Below are 12,754 nucleotides of genomic sequence, written 5' to 3'. Positions count from 1 at the left end.
GTTGATTTGCATGGTAGAGAACCGATATAATTGTAACTATACAGTATCTTATTTAGTAGCATCCTATCCGGAGTTCGAATATTGGTGTAACTCGCTTTTCCTTTTCATATTCATATTCGATTATTATATCGGTGAGAGCCATACCAGAGAGATATAAGTCCCATCACTTATTAGTGTCATGTTCTAGTCATTCAATCGAAAACCATTGCTCTGTCATCTTTATAAAATGACGGGAGATGATTTTAAAGTCAAATATGATGATTGCTTAGTTCATTTATAGAAGCTTTCGATCTCCTTTTTTCGTTCATTCAGCAGAAATTAATATTTTAGAAATATATTTCTTGATGGTATAGATAGGCGCAGGTGTGGCTGTATGGTAAGTAGTCTGCTTTTCAAACTACTTTTGAAAAGCAGACTTTTTCGGGTTTAGTGCTACCGTATGAAACCTTGGGCAAGCATGTTCAACTATAGCATCGGGCCGACCAAAGCCTTGTGAGTGGATTTGGTTAGACGAAAAGTGAAAGAAGTTCGTCATACACACATACGTCCGTGCGTACATGCATGCATACATACAAATGTATGTTTGTGTTTATGTCTATGTGTTTACATTTGCGTCATCTCCTTCCATCGCTTTATGTTCCGGGCGCTTAACAGTTTGGCAACAAGACCCAATAAGATAAGTTCCAGACTTTAAAAAAATAAGTACAGGAGCAATTCTTTCTACTAAAACATTTTGAGTGGGTGTCCCAACATGGCTGCAGTGAAATGAATGGAACAAGTAAAAGATAAAAGTTAGTTAAATTTTTGTTCTGGCAGTATTTCTAGTATTTTCTCGACTAAAAACACATTGTTGCTGATAGCTCACATTTTCCTGTCTTCAGGCAGAGTAGACGCTAATCAAAGACTCCTAATAGCCTTGCAGTATTCGTCCAACCCGACTGGGTTTGTCTTTTTCCCTTTCATTCACTTTCAATAAAACAACAATCATACAACGAACTAAAAGCAAACCGTTGGGTTTTCGTATGACATACTGGAGATAACAGGGAGATAACTCACAAAATTCCATTGAAACGGCTATCAAATTTCTTCATAAACTAGAGCCAAATTCCATGAAAATAAGACAGAAATAGGAGTAAAGTTCATAACTTCTACCTAGACCATGAACTTACGCGTTATTGGCTTTTCAGGACTTAAAAAACCTACCAGTATACATATACGTCTTTTACTTAGTCAAATTCTTGGAATTTATACACTGGACAATTTAGCAAAATATCAGTCAGGTCCAGACTAAACCTGAACGCCTACATATATTTTCCCTTTATGTGACGATTATACTTGTCTTGAGCGAACTAGATGAGCATTCAGTACTCTTCGAATAATGACCCACCATTTTAAAAACGGACGAGATTATCAAGGTTATGAGGGAAACCAGTCGAAATTATCGGACATGCTAAAAATAGCAGCAGAAATTCCAATTATATTGTTATTGTCTTCGAACACATTAAACAATAATTATACATAAAAAGAGATGGTTATGGATGGAATACTATATTGTCTAGAAATACTCGATTAAGGCTGACCGAAGACTAAATACAAACAATAATGATTCACAGATAGACTAACGTGGCGCTTGATATAAGATATCTGAGAGAAAAACAAAAAGACCAGAAGTTTCTGAGTAAACATTTTTATCATAGGTTTTCACGATTTTCAATCAGAGTTGACCTGAAGCAAAGGTACAAAAATAACAACAAAGACAACAGTAGCAGCAGCAGCATTAATATTCAGCACCAAAAACACCGAAACAACAACGACAACATTATAATAGTGTCTATGCAATTCTTATCTATCAATTCTCCTGAAGATGACTTCAAAAAATTTTATGAATGTCAAATGGAAATTCTTTCACTATAATACAACCATACGGGGAACACGGTAATTTATTTCAATATTCGATTTTTATTTATTTTTTATCAGATGATATTCTTTCTCATGAAATTTCTTGCACATTTCCATTTCTTCCTCGCTTTCAACTATCTCTGTCTTTCTCGGCCTTATGCCCCATATGTCTCTCAGTCTCTCACACTATCTAGGTAGCCACGTCTTTCCTGTCTATAATATTATATTGTATGTATAATGAATACATTGAAATAGAAGTTCAACTTAAATGTCTAAATAGATAAATATGTTAACCTTACAATATCTATTCAATTCTCAACACTTTGTTCCCAATACAATACGATGTGATACGACAACACACACATGCATGTATATATTTATAAATATTTATGTATATATATATATATATATGTATTCAATATAAATACATAATGTATGTGTGTACATGCATGTGTATTTGTGCATGGTATCGAACAATAAAGGAATAAAGGAAACTAAGTTATAATGCATTCATGAATCAAAGATGAAATTAAATATACAGATATACATATATGTGTGTGTGTATGTATGTAGCCACATATTCGTATATATACACGCACACACACATCCGTATATATATATGAATATATATATACGGATGTGTGGATGTCTATATATATGAATATACATATACATACACACACACACACACACACATATATAGACAGACAGATAGATAGATAGATAGATAGATAGATAGATAGATAGATAGATAGATAGATAGATAGATAGATATGCGTATATAAAGGCATGGCTATACATATTAAGAGAGAGATGTTGAGAGAAATAACATGAGAGAGAGAAGAAAAAGGAAAATGAAATACTTTCATTGACAGATACTTGGTTAACAGGCACATACGTTTCTGGATAGGTATGTGAGTATATACACTTGTGTATGAAGGTATGTTCAATTAGGGAAGTAACATCTCAAGTCTGTCTTCTGTATATATATGCATATTTATATATATATATATATGTGTGTGTGTCTGTATGTATGTATATATATATATATATATATATATATATATATATATATATATATATATATATATATATATATATATATATATATATATATATATATGTACATATATATGCATATATAGATATACAGAGAATGATAGTGAGACAGGTACATGCATATAGATGTATATACACAGACATGCGCTTTCAAGTATATATATATATATATATATATATATATATATATATATATATATATATATATATATATATGTATATATATATATATATGTATGTATGTATATATACACATATATAAATAAAGAGAGAGAGAGAGACAAAGACAGACAGACAGACAGACAGACAGAGACTAAGAGAGACGCCCGCAGACACGCATGCGTATACACATTTTGGTTATTAAATTTGGTGTGTAAGCGTACATGTTTGCCAGTCCAGTTTACGCGTACGATGTGTGCGTGTATGTGTGTTATAAATATATATATACACACATATGTAAATATCTTTTTAATTCATACATGCGTGTCTTTGGTTCTTTATACGTAAAATTATGCAACCATATATATATATATATATAACCATATATATATATATATATATATATATATATATATACAGTCAGTCATATATATATATGTATATATATATGCATGTGTATATATATATATATATATATATATATATATATATATATATATACATATATATGCAACCATATATATCTATATATATGAATAGTTTTACGTATGTATATATTTATGTATGTGTGTATGGGTGGAAGTATAATTGATAATTTAAACTAAAGTATGAGCATCTGTGCGGTGTATAACTGTACAATGTTTTATTGAAACGAAACTGACAAATGTTTCTGGGAAGGCCATACAATTAAATATCTCTTTGTATCTTCATTTCTTTTCGCTTTCTTCCATTCTTCTTTATTGTGTATGACTAACTTTTCCATTATGCTTCTTTGTCTTTCTTCTCTATGTATGTCTGCACATATACATACGTTAATGCATACATACAAACATATATACGTATGTATCTGTGTGTGTGTGTGTGTGTGTGTGTGTGTGTGTGTGTGTGTGTGTGTGTGTGTGTGTGTGTGTGTGGAGCCGCGTTCTCTGTCTGAATTTCACTTGATTTCGCGAACATTGCTTGCCGAAATCAGAAGGCTTGGAGCTGTATGAAGGTCTCGGTATTGTTATCAATATATGTGATGCAAAATATAATTCAATAATAATAATAATAATAATAATAATAATAATAATAATAATAATATTAACAATAACAATGTTGTTATTGTTGTTATCGAACATGATGATCATGTTTAAGATGTTGATGATGATGAGCAATAACAATAATAACGGTGATAAAGAATATAGCAACTAAAGCAATGATTAATAACTGCTGTGATGTGTTAATGAAGATATAACACGAAGGCGAAGTACAATACCGATAGCAAAAGCACTGACAAGAGATGACGACGACGATGACGACGTTGATAATGAGGATCTGGTTGTTGGTGGCAGTTTTGGCTTTGGTGTTGGTTGTGTTGTATAGTGTTTGTAGGTGTTGTGAATGTTATAATGATGCTGATGATACGCTGTCAATAAACAATAAGAGAAAAAAGAAAATGTATACCGGAACATCTATTTCCTTCGACTTCCGGCAATGGTCGCCAACATTTGAGAGCCACGAGAAATCAATTGCTTTTTATCTGTTAGAATAGCAGGCACAATATAGTCAATCTGGACCGCTGCTCATATCAATAGATAACCTATCAGCTTTATTATACCCCATTTCCGTCCTTTGTGATCGATGATTCAAAAACAAGCTCTTCAATTCTTAGGGTTGGTGGTATTCAAAATAATTTTGTTATGGTATTTTTGTATGTTTATCTTTCTGTTTTCTGTGAACGTGTGTGTGTGTGTGTGTGTATGTGTGTGTGTGTGTGTGTAAAAGAGAGAGAGAGAGAGAGAGGGTGAGAGAGGAATGAAAGAGGGAGCGTGGGAGGGAGTTGGAGGGTTCTTATACAAGTGTGAAAAGAAGAGATTACATCTAGAAATATTTTTCAAAGAACAATTTGCAACTGTTGTTATACGTGTGTATAATATACGTGCGTGTATGTATGTGTGTGCATGTTTGCGGTTGCATCCGTGCGTGTATGCGTATGCGCGCGGGTGTTCCTGCGTGTCCGCACACATAGATCACCAATGCATAATATACCAATGCATTTATTATGCATTTTATGCTAATACATACAAACAACACACATTAGCACACATACATACACGTTTAGAAACACACACACATACATATATATACAATTATATATAAATATATATATATATAGAGAGAGAGAATACATACATACATACATATATATATATATATATATATATATATATATATATATATATATATATATATATATATATATATACATATATATTCATTTAGATAAGGGCATTACTATACATGAATGCCTCACGCTAGCTACTTGATAAATTCTTATAAAAGAATTCATCCTATTATTGAATTAATTAAATAAATAACCGGAATATATTCAGTGCTGAATTTATTCTGAAAAAAACATATGTACCGAGATGCAATTCGAAAAGACCGCTACTTACATAGATATATAGGGATAAACAATCTTCTATATGCTACGATGGATACACGAGGTTTGGTATGTTGATCTTCTGTTTATTTCTATGTGTCTTGACCATATTATACTGACGAGTAGAAGTTGCATAATACTGCAATAACTACGAAATCATGATCTATAATTTAGTCTGTTTTTAAGGGGCTAGCTTTGAGAGTTGCATTTCCTCGCGTTCGGTAAAAAATGTGTTTACCATGGTAGTTAGACCTTAGAGTCCATCTTAGCGTGAGGCATTCATGTATAGTAATGCCCTTATATAAATAAATATATTTTGGGGGAATACATGATGGAATTTTCCCTTATGAGGTTTTTTTCACGCTAGCTGCTTGATAAATTCTTATAAAAGAATTCATCCTATTATTGTATATGTATATATATATATATATATATATATATATATATATATATATATATATATATATATATATATATATATATATATATATACATGTATATATATAACAAAGTAAAGCTGGGTGTAACTGTACGTGAAAAAAAATAAAAAGGAAAAGAAACTGAAAATGCAGGAGTCTCTTAAAAGTATTTATTAACTTCACCATTTACACTTATTTAAAAAGATTTTCAAAAGTAAAGTGTAAGGCTTTGTGCCCCGTGAACTAAACGAAACTATTTTCTACAATGAAGCCGAAAAACATTCTCTATTTGATGGATTTCAAAAATTGTTACGACACTTGGATATTTTCCTACTTTTCTTAATATGAAACCAATGGTAGCTTTAATCTACAAATGAAAATAATTCTATCCACCAATGCAACGTTGAGCACTCGTTTTCATCGTTCGACATTTACATATATATATATCTATATATCACTTTACAAATTTTCTATAGAAATTGTACCTAACACTGACTTCGGTTATTAGTGCTTCATAACGTCATAACAAATCAGTGCTGGTTATGATTTTTATACAAAATCTGTAGAGATAATATTAAAAACTGATTTAATAGCACTGCCAACACGGTAGGACACACTATTAACTTATAAAGCCTTTATATGCCTGGCAGTATATTATGCTTGCAATACAACGTACGGTTCCCCTACAAGTAATTAATATATATATATGTGTGTGTGTGTGTGTGTGTATTTGAATCTATGTTTGTATGTGCATGTTTATGTATATATGCAGGTGTTAATATTTCTCAGTTGTGATTGTCATTCAACATGTCAACACTATCGTATTATCTGTTTATCAGGAACTCTTAACATGTTTCTGACAAATATAATTGCAATACCACTTCTCTATGTTTTGTTTCCTTGCCGAAGGAATATCTATACAATTATATCATGGCTGCACATATCCACCTGCAATTATTCTGTCATTTAGATCGTGTTAATTGTTTTGTGCTACCACTAGTAACCGTTTGATAGTTTGATGAGAAAACTATCAAATATTTTTCGCTGTTTTTTAGGGGGGGGGGGGCGGAGGACGGGTTGTTGTTTTACGTCTGCATGAATATATCATCCAGTACCTAAATATTTTTGAGCAGAAAGCTCTCAACGCAGCTATTGATATAAGTTGACGTATCATTTCCTTATTTGAATGATTATTAATGGAAAGACGAAGCAATTCGCTTTTTGTTAGTAGTTCCTGTTTAGGATTTCGCTTCAACTTTTACGCTTTACTTGTTTCAGTCATTTCGCTACGGCCATACTGGGGCACCAACATAAAAAATTAATGGAACAAATCGACCCCAGTACTTATTCTGTTACTTTTTTTAAAAATTGGTACATATTCTATCCCTCCATAACTTTTGCCGATGTTATGGAGACATAAAGAAATACGCATAGATACATATACAGACACACACAGATACATTAGTAGACATACATAATACATATATATATATATATATATATATATATATATATATATATATATATATATATATATATATATATATATATATATATATATGTATATATATGTATATATATATATGTATATATATATGTATATATATATGTATATATATATATATATATATATATATATATATATATATATATATATATATATATATATATATATATATATATATATATATATATATATATACATACATATATATATATATATATATATACATATATATATATATACATATATATGCAGTATATGTATGTGTGTATGTGTGTATGTATGTATGTATGTATGTATCTTTTATCTCTCATCTTTTACTTACTCCAGTCATTAGACAATGATTGGTCTACCGTCTTGCAGAATTTTAGTCCAACGAATCCATCCCACTACTCATGCTTTTAAGCCTGATATTTATTCTATTGGTTTCTTTTGCTGAAAGGACTGGGCACCGCTTGACATACTAAGAGCGGTTGTGAAGCGGAGGTGAGACATAACACACGCTCCCGCACACGCACGCGCACATACTCAGACACGCATACGCGTGCATACACATACGCACTCACACCCACTCACATGTATATGATATATATATATATATATATATATATATATACACGACGGGATTCTTTCGGTTTCCGTCTACCAAATTCACTCACAAAGCTTCGGTCAGCCCAAGGCTATAGTAGAAAATATTTGCGCAAGGTGCCACGCAACGGGACTGACACTAGAACCACATTTTTGGAAAGATAGATAGATAGATAGATAGATAGATAGATAGATAAATAGATAGATAGATAGATAGATAGATATATAGATAGATAGAATTAAGACGTTTTTTCGTCTATTTTAGTACTATTTTGATCGTGGTGAGTTTATGGAGATAATGATAAATGTAATTTTGAGTGACAAGGTCGAAGAAAACATTTCGTTGGAACCTATAGTCAAAGTATTCCAGTTGTTTCTATCATATTTTCATTATCTTGTGCATTGGTTTATATTTCATTTCAGTTTTAAAGACGGTAGTATGTGTTTATGTGAGACATCCTTATCAGATAGACCAGTGGTTCTTAACCATTGGACTCCTTTGGTCCCTATTTTACTCGGATAGATTCTCATAGCCATTTGACATTTTAAATATCCTATTATATTTTTGTAATTTAATAGTATTAGAAATTGTACACAAAAAAATGTTAAAATATTTTATTTTGTAGAAGTATAACCAATTTATTACAGATAAATTTTAACAGCAAAATTTTATATGGACCCCCACGGGCCATATCGACTTCAGTTGGGAACTACTGAGATAGACCAATGGCGTTGATGCTCACTCAGTGGCTCAAGTGACTCATTACACAAGGATTATGAAACGAGTATTATTATATTGACATATTCATTATGATCATATTAATGTTTTGTATCTCATCTCAAGCATTACGCTAATCTCCGGTGTTGCATGCATTTAACAATTACATATTGAAGTTCACCCCGTTGTAAAGAAATATAGAGAGATAATACTGAACCTGAGACATATAATTTAACAGTTCTTTGTTAATGTTAAGCTGCTAAGTTCTAGTTAATCTGCCGAGGTGTTGTAAAAATTTGATTGGGTTCCATTATGTTCTCTTGTAATCATTGTTTGGAAGAAATGCTCGTTAAAAATTAATGATCGTTGCTTATTATAGTGGTTTAGCCATGGATTTGTACTGAGGAAAGAGGTATACGATTGAATTTATTCAACCTTGTAACCATTCTCTCTTTTGTCAAACATAGTGTATCTGGGACAGAATTTATCCAAGGAGTCTATTTTTCTTAAAAGCCGGTCGGCTGTGATATGCAAAGGATTTGGCTATGAACGAATTCAAGTATGTGACACGATTAATTAAAGGATTTCTTATTGGTTAGATAAAGCAATCGTCTTTGGGAATTACATTAGATATACGCATTAATTAACAAAAGAAGGGAGAAATAGTACGTCATTATAGAAACAGCGAAGAATACAGAAAACTTTGTGGTGTCCGGTAAAAGAAAGGAGCTGGTAAAAACAACAGTGATAAATCAATTTTCACTAAAAAAAATAGTCGCATTTTATCTATAAACAATAGAAGTAAAACATGTTTAAACGAAGCAAAACATATTTTAAATCACTTATTAACTGAGAGTACATGACTTGCTCACATTTTCTATGTGATAACATTACACTTAAGTGAAAAAAAGGAAAACCTTTTATTCAATTCCTTAAGTAAAGTAAGGCAATAAAACAAACAAAAGAAATCAGTGATTTATCGTCAATACATGATACGTACAGACAGAAAACACCTGCATATTATAGTGACATTACAGATATATTCAGCCTTTTTTTAAATGCTGATGACAAAGCGAAAATTCCCGCTGAATTCCTGAGCCTTTTTTAAAAATCAAATGTCTATAAAATATGGAATAGTTGATCACATTAAAATCTCATACAACTAACTCCAATAACATGCTAACAAATGATAACATTATAAACGTTCTTATTAATGTCACAACCTGCAAACAAGCTACGATTTTAAAATTCAATTCAAAACGTCTAAATTGTAAACGTCACGGTTCAGAATCTTATCCTGACCATAGAAACTTCAGCAGGAGAGTAAGGGTAATTCCATATTCCAGTGGCATAAGCATTATATCGGGACATTTTTCCACTTTGAGGTAGGTTCCTATTTATTCATGCTTACCTCCAACAGCCAAATCTTTCAAGATGACAACGTCAAATGCATACAACATTTTCCCAGCAGTTAGTTATGCATTTAGAATGAGTCGCTATGATGCATTACAAAATCACGTAGAAATATTTAAGTGAACAACTTATTCAGAATCTACAAACTTCTACGCAAAAATTGACAATTAATGATGGAAGCACAATTCATAACAAAACACAGCGTTATGAGTATACATGCTGTTATACAAAGAAAATACATACACTTTTCCCAAACAACACCAGACTGATGACATAGAAATGTAAGGCTTAGGATCGAAACACCGGTAGTAAGTCTACACCAATCACAGTGTTTCTTCTTACAGCAAAGAAGCAACCATATACGTTCATATCTCGTCATTCAGAAGGTGAGATTACAAAGTCTAAAAGCTTGCATGAGAGATATAAGCAGTGCGGGTTCAACCATTAAGCAAAATAATCACATGTTTAGGACATCATAGGAAGTGGGATCCCACAGAAATAGTCAATGGTTCACGGTACAAAAGAAATCATATTAAACTTGATAAAATATTTGAAGTAGTTTATTTGTTTGGAAATATATTTGAAATGTTCATGATGTCATAGTGAGGATATAACCTTGCTATTAAAATAAAAGTAGGAGAAAACTTTTCAAATATAAAGTAGAAGTATGTAAAAACAGGCATTTATTTCCATCTAACTGTTAGCTTTGTTCAATATTCAGCAATAAAATTCATTTTGAGGTTTATTATTGTTCATATTTTGAATTACATATATATGGGAGTTCCAAAATCTTTTAAGTTCTTAAGGCTTCTGTGGGTTTTAATCCGGCCCTGGATATACGGTCTTTGTGATTCTAGGCAGACTGCTTCGAACTCGTGCAAAACTGCGAGAAAAATTTAATAGACAAAAAGATAATAGTCGAATCATTCATGTTTTCAATAGAAGATGTCTAAAAGAAAAACTGTTTGTGTGTATATACACACGCGCGCAAATTTATACATATACACGTGTTTATACATATACATATATATGTGTGTGTATATGGATATACATAAATACACGTGTACACATACATGTATATTCAAGCGTATGCTTGCACACAATCAACCTTGCACAAACACACACAAAGAAATACACACGTATAATACACACACAGACACACAGTCACGCACATACACACCCGTATAAGTATACATATATTTGTGTGTATGCATTTATGTGTTTACATAGACAACCATCATAATATGTTAAGAGAAACATGACGAATGAAGTCTGTTGTTTTGAAAGTATTTGGGGAAGAATGGACTTAGTTGGCCTATACCTCGGGCTTTTAATTAATGTTTTTGTCTTGGAGCTGACTTTAACATCTCAGGGTGTCTGCTGCTGCCCTAAGCAAACAACAATATGAGAGGCTTTCAAAATGTCTTCCTCACATCAACACTCCTACAACACAGCTAGATCATTACATGTACTCCTCCCCACTACCCATTCTTCTTCTTCTTCTTCTTCTTCTTCTTCTTCTTCTTCTTCTTCTTCTTCTTCTTCTTCTTCTTCTTCTCCTCCTCCTTCTTCTTCTCCTCCTCCTTCTTCTTCTTCTTCTTCTTCTTCTTCTTCTTCTTTTCCTTCTTTTTTTTCTTCTTCCTCTCCCACATTCTCTTCTTCTTCCTCATCCTCATCCTCTTCTAACTACTACTACTACTACTACTACTACTACTACTACTACTACTACCGCTGCTGCCACCGCTGCTGTCACCGCTGCTGCCACCGCTGCCGCCGCCACCATCACCGTCACCGTCACCACCAGCAATACCACCATTACTATCATTACTGCTGCTGCTGCTGATGGTACTACTACTATTATGACTGCTGCTTCTCATTAAGCATCTTAATCAACATTACCACCATCATCACCATCATTATCAACGTCATCGTCAACATCAGCTTCAGCTGCAACAACAATAACATTCAAGCCATCACACGCTTCCTCTCATTCATAATGATTCTTTGCTTCATTACCACTACCACCACTACCATCACCACCGCCGCCGCCACCACCACTATCATCATCACCATCATCATTATCGTTATTATCATCACCACCCCCACCACTACCATTGTCATCATCGTCATCATCAATGTGTGTTCTTATTTTCATCCTTCAGCTCTTCTTGCTTTGCTATATACTCCTCTGAACGCCGGCTTCATTTCAGTTTCCGTACTGGACAAAAAAACAATAAATAAATAAAATAGCGAGCGAATACCAACGGCGTCCTGCTAGAAACAACAGCCAAATATCACACCAATCTCACCCTACTCTAAGATTTGAGTAAGTTTTGGCGGCTGGTGTTCAAGTAAGGACCAGAGTTGGATAATAAAACCCTAAGATGCTTTCGCATAAGAGGAAACCTGTCTGTTTACGAATGGAATACCTTTGATCATAGGGCTGGCTGTTGCCCCAAGAGCTTAACAATAACAACGGTTACCAGTAGTAGTAGTAGTAGTAGTAGTAGTAGTAGTAGTAGTAGTAGTAGTAGTAGTAGTAGTTAGAAAGAAGGGAATGAGAAAGAAGA

Source organism: Octopus bimaculoides, chromosome 2 (assembly GCF_046866305.1).
Source record: "Octopus bimaculoides isolate indiv1 chromosome 2, ASM4686630v1, whole genome shotgun sequence".
Lineage (NCBI taxonomy): Eukaryota > Metazoa > Mollusca > Cephalopoda > Octopoda > Octopodidae > Octopus > Octopus bimaculoides.
This window is presented reverse-complemented; position numbering follows the sequence as displayed.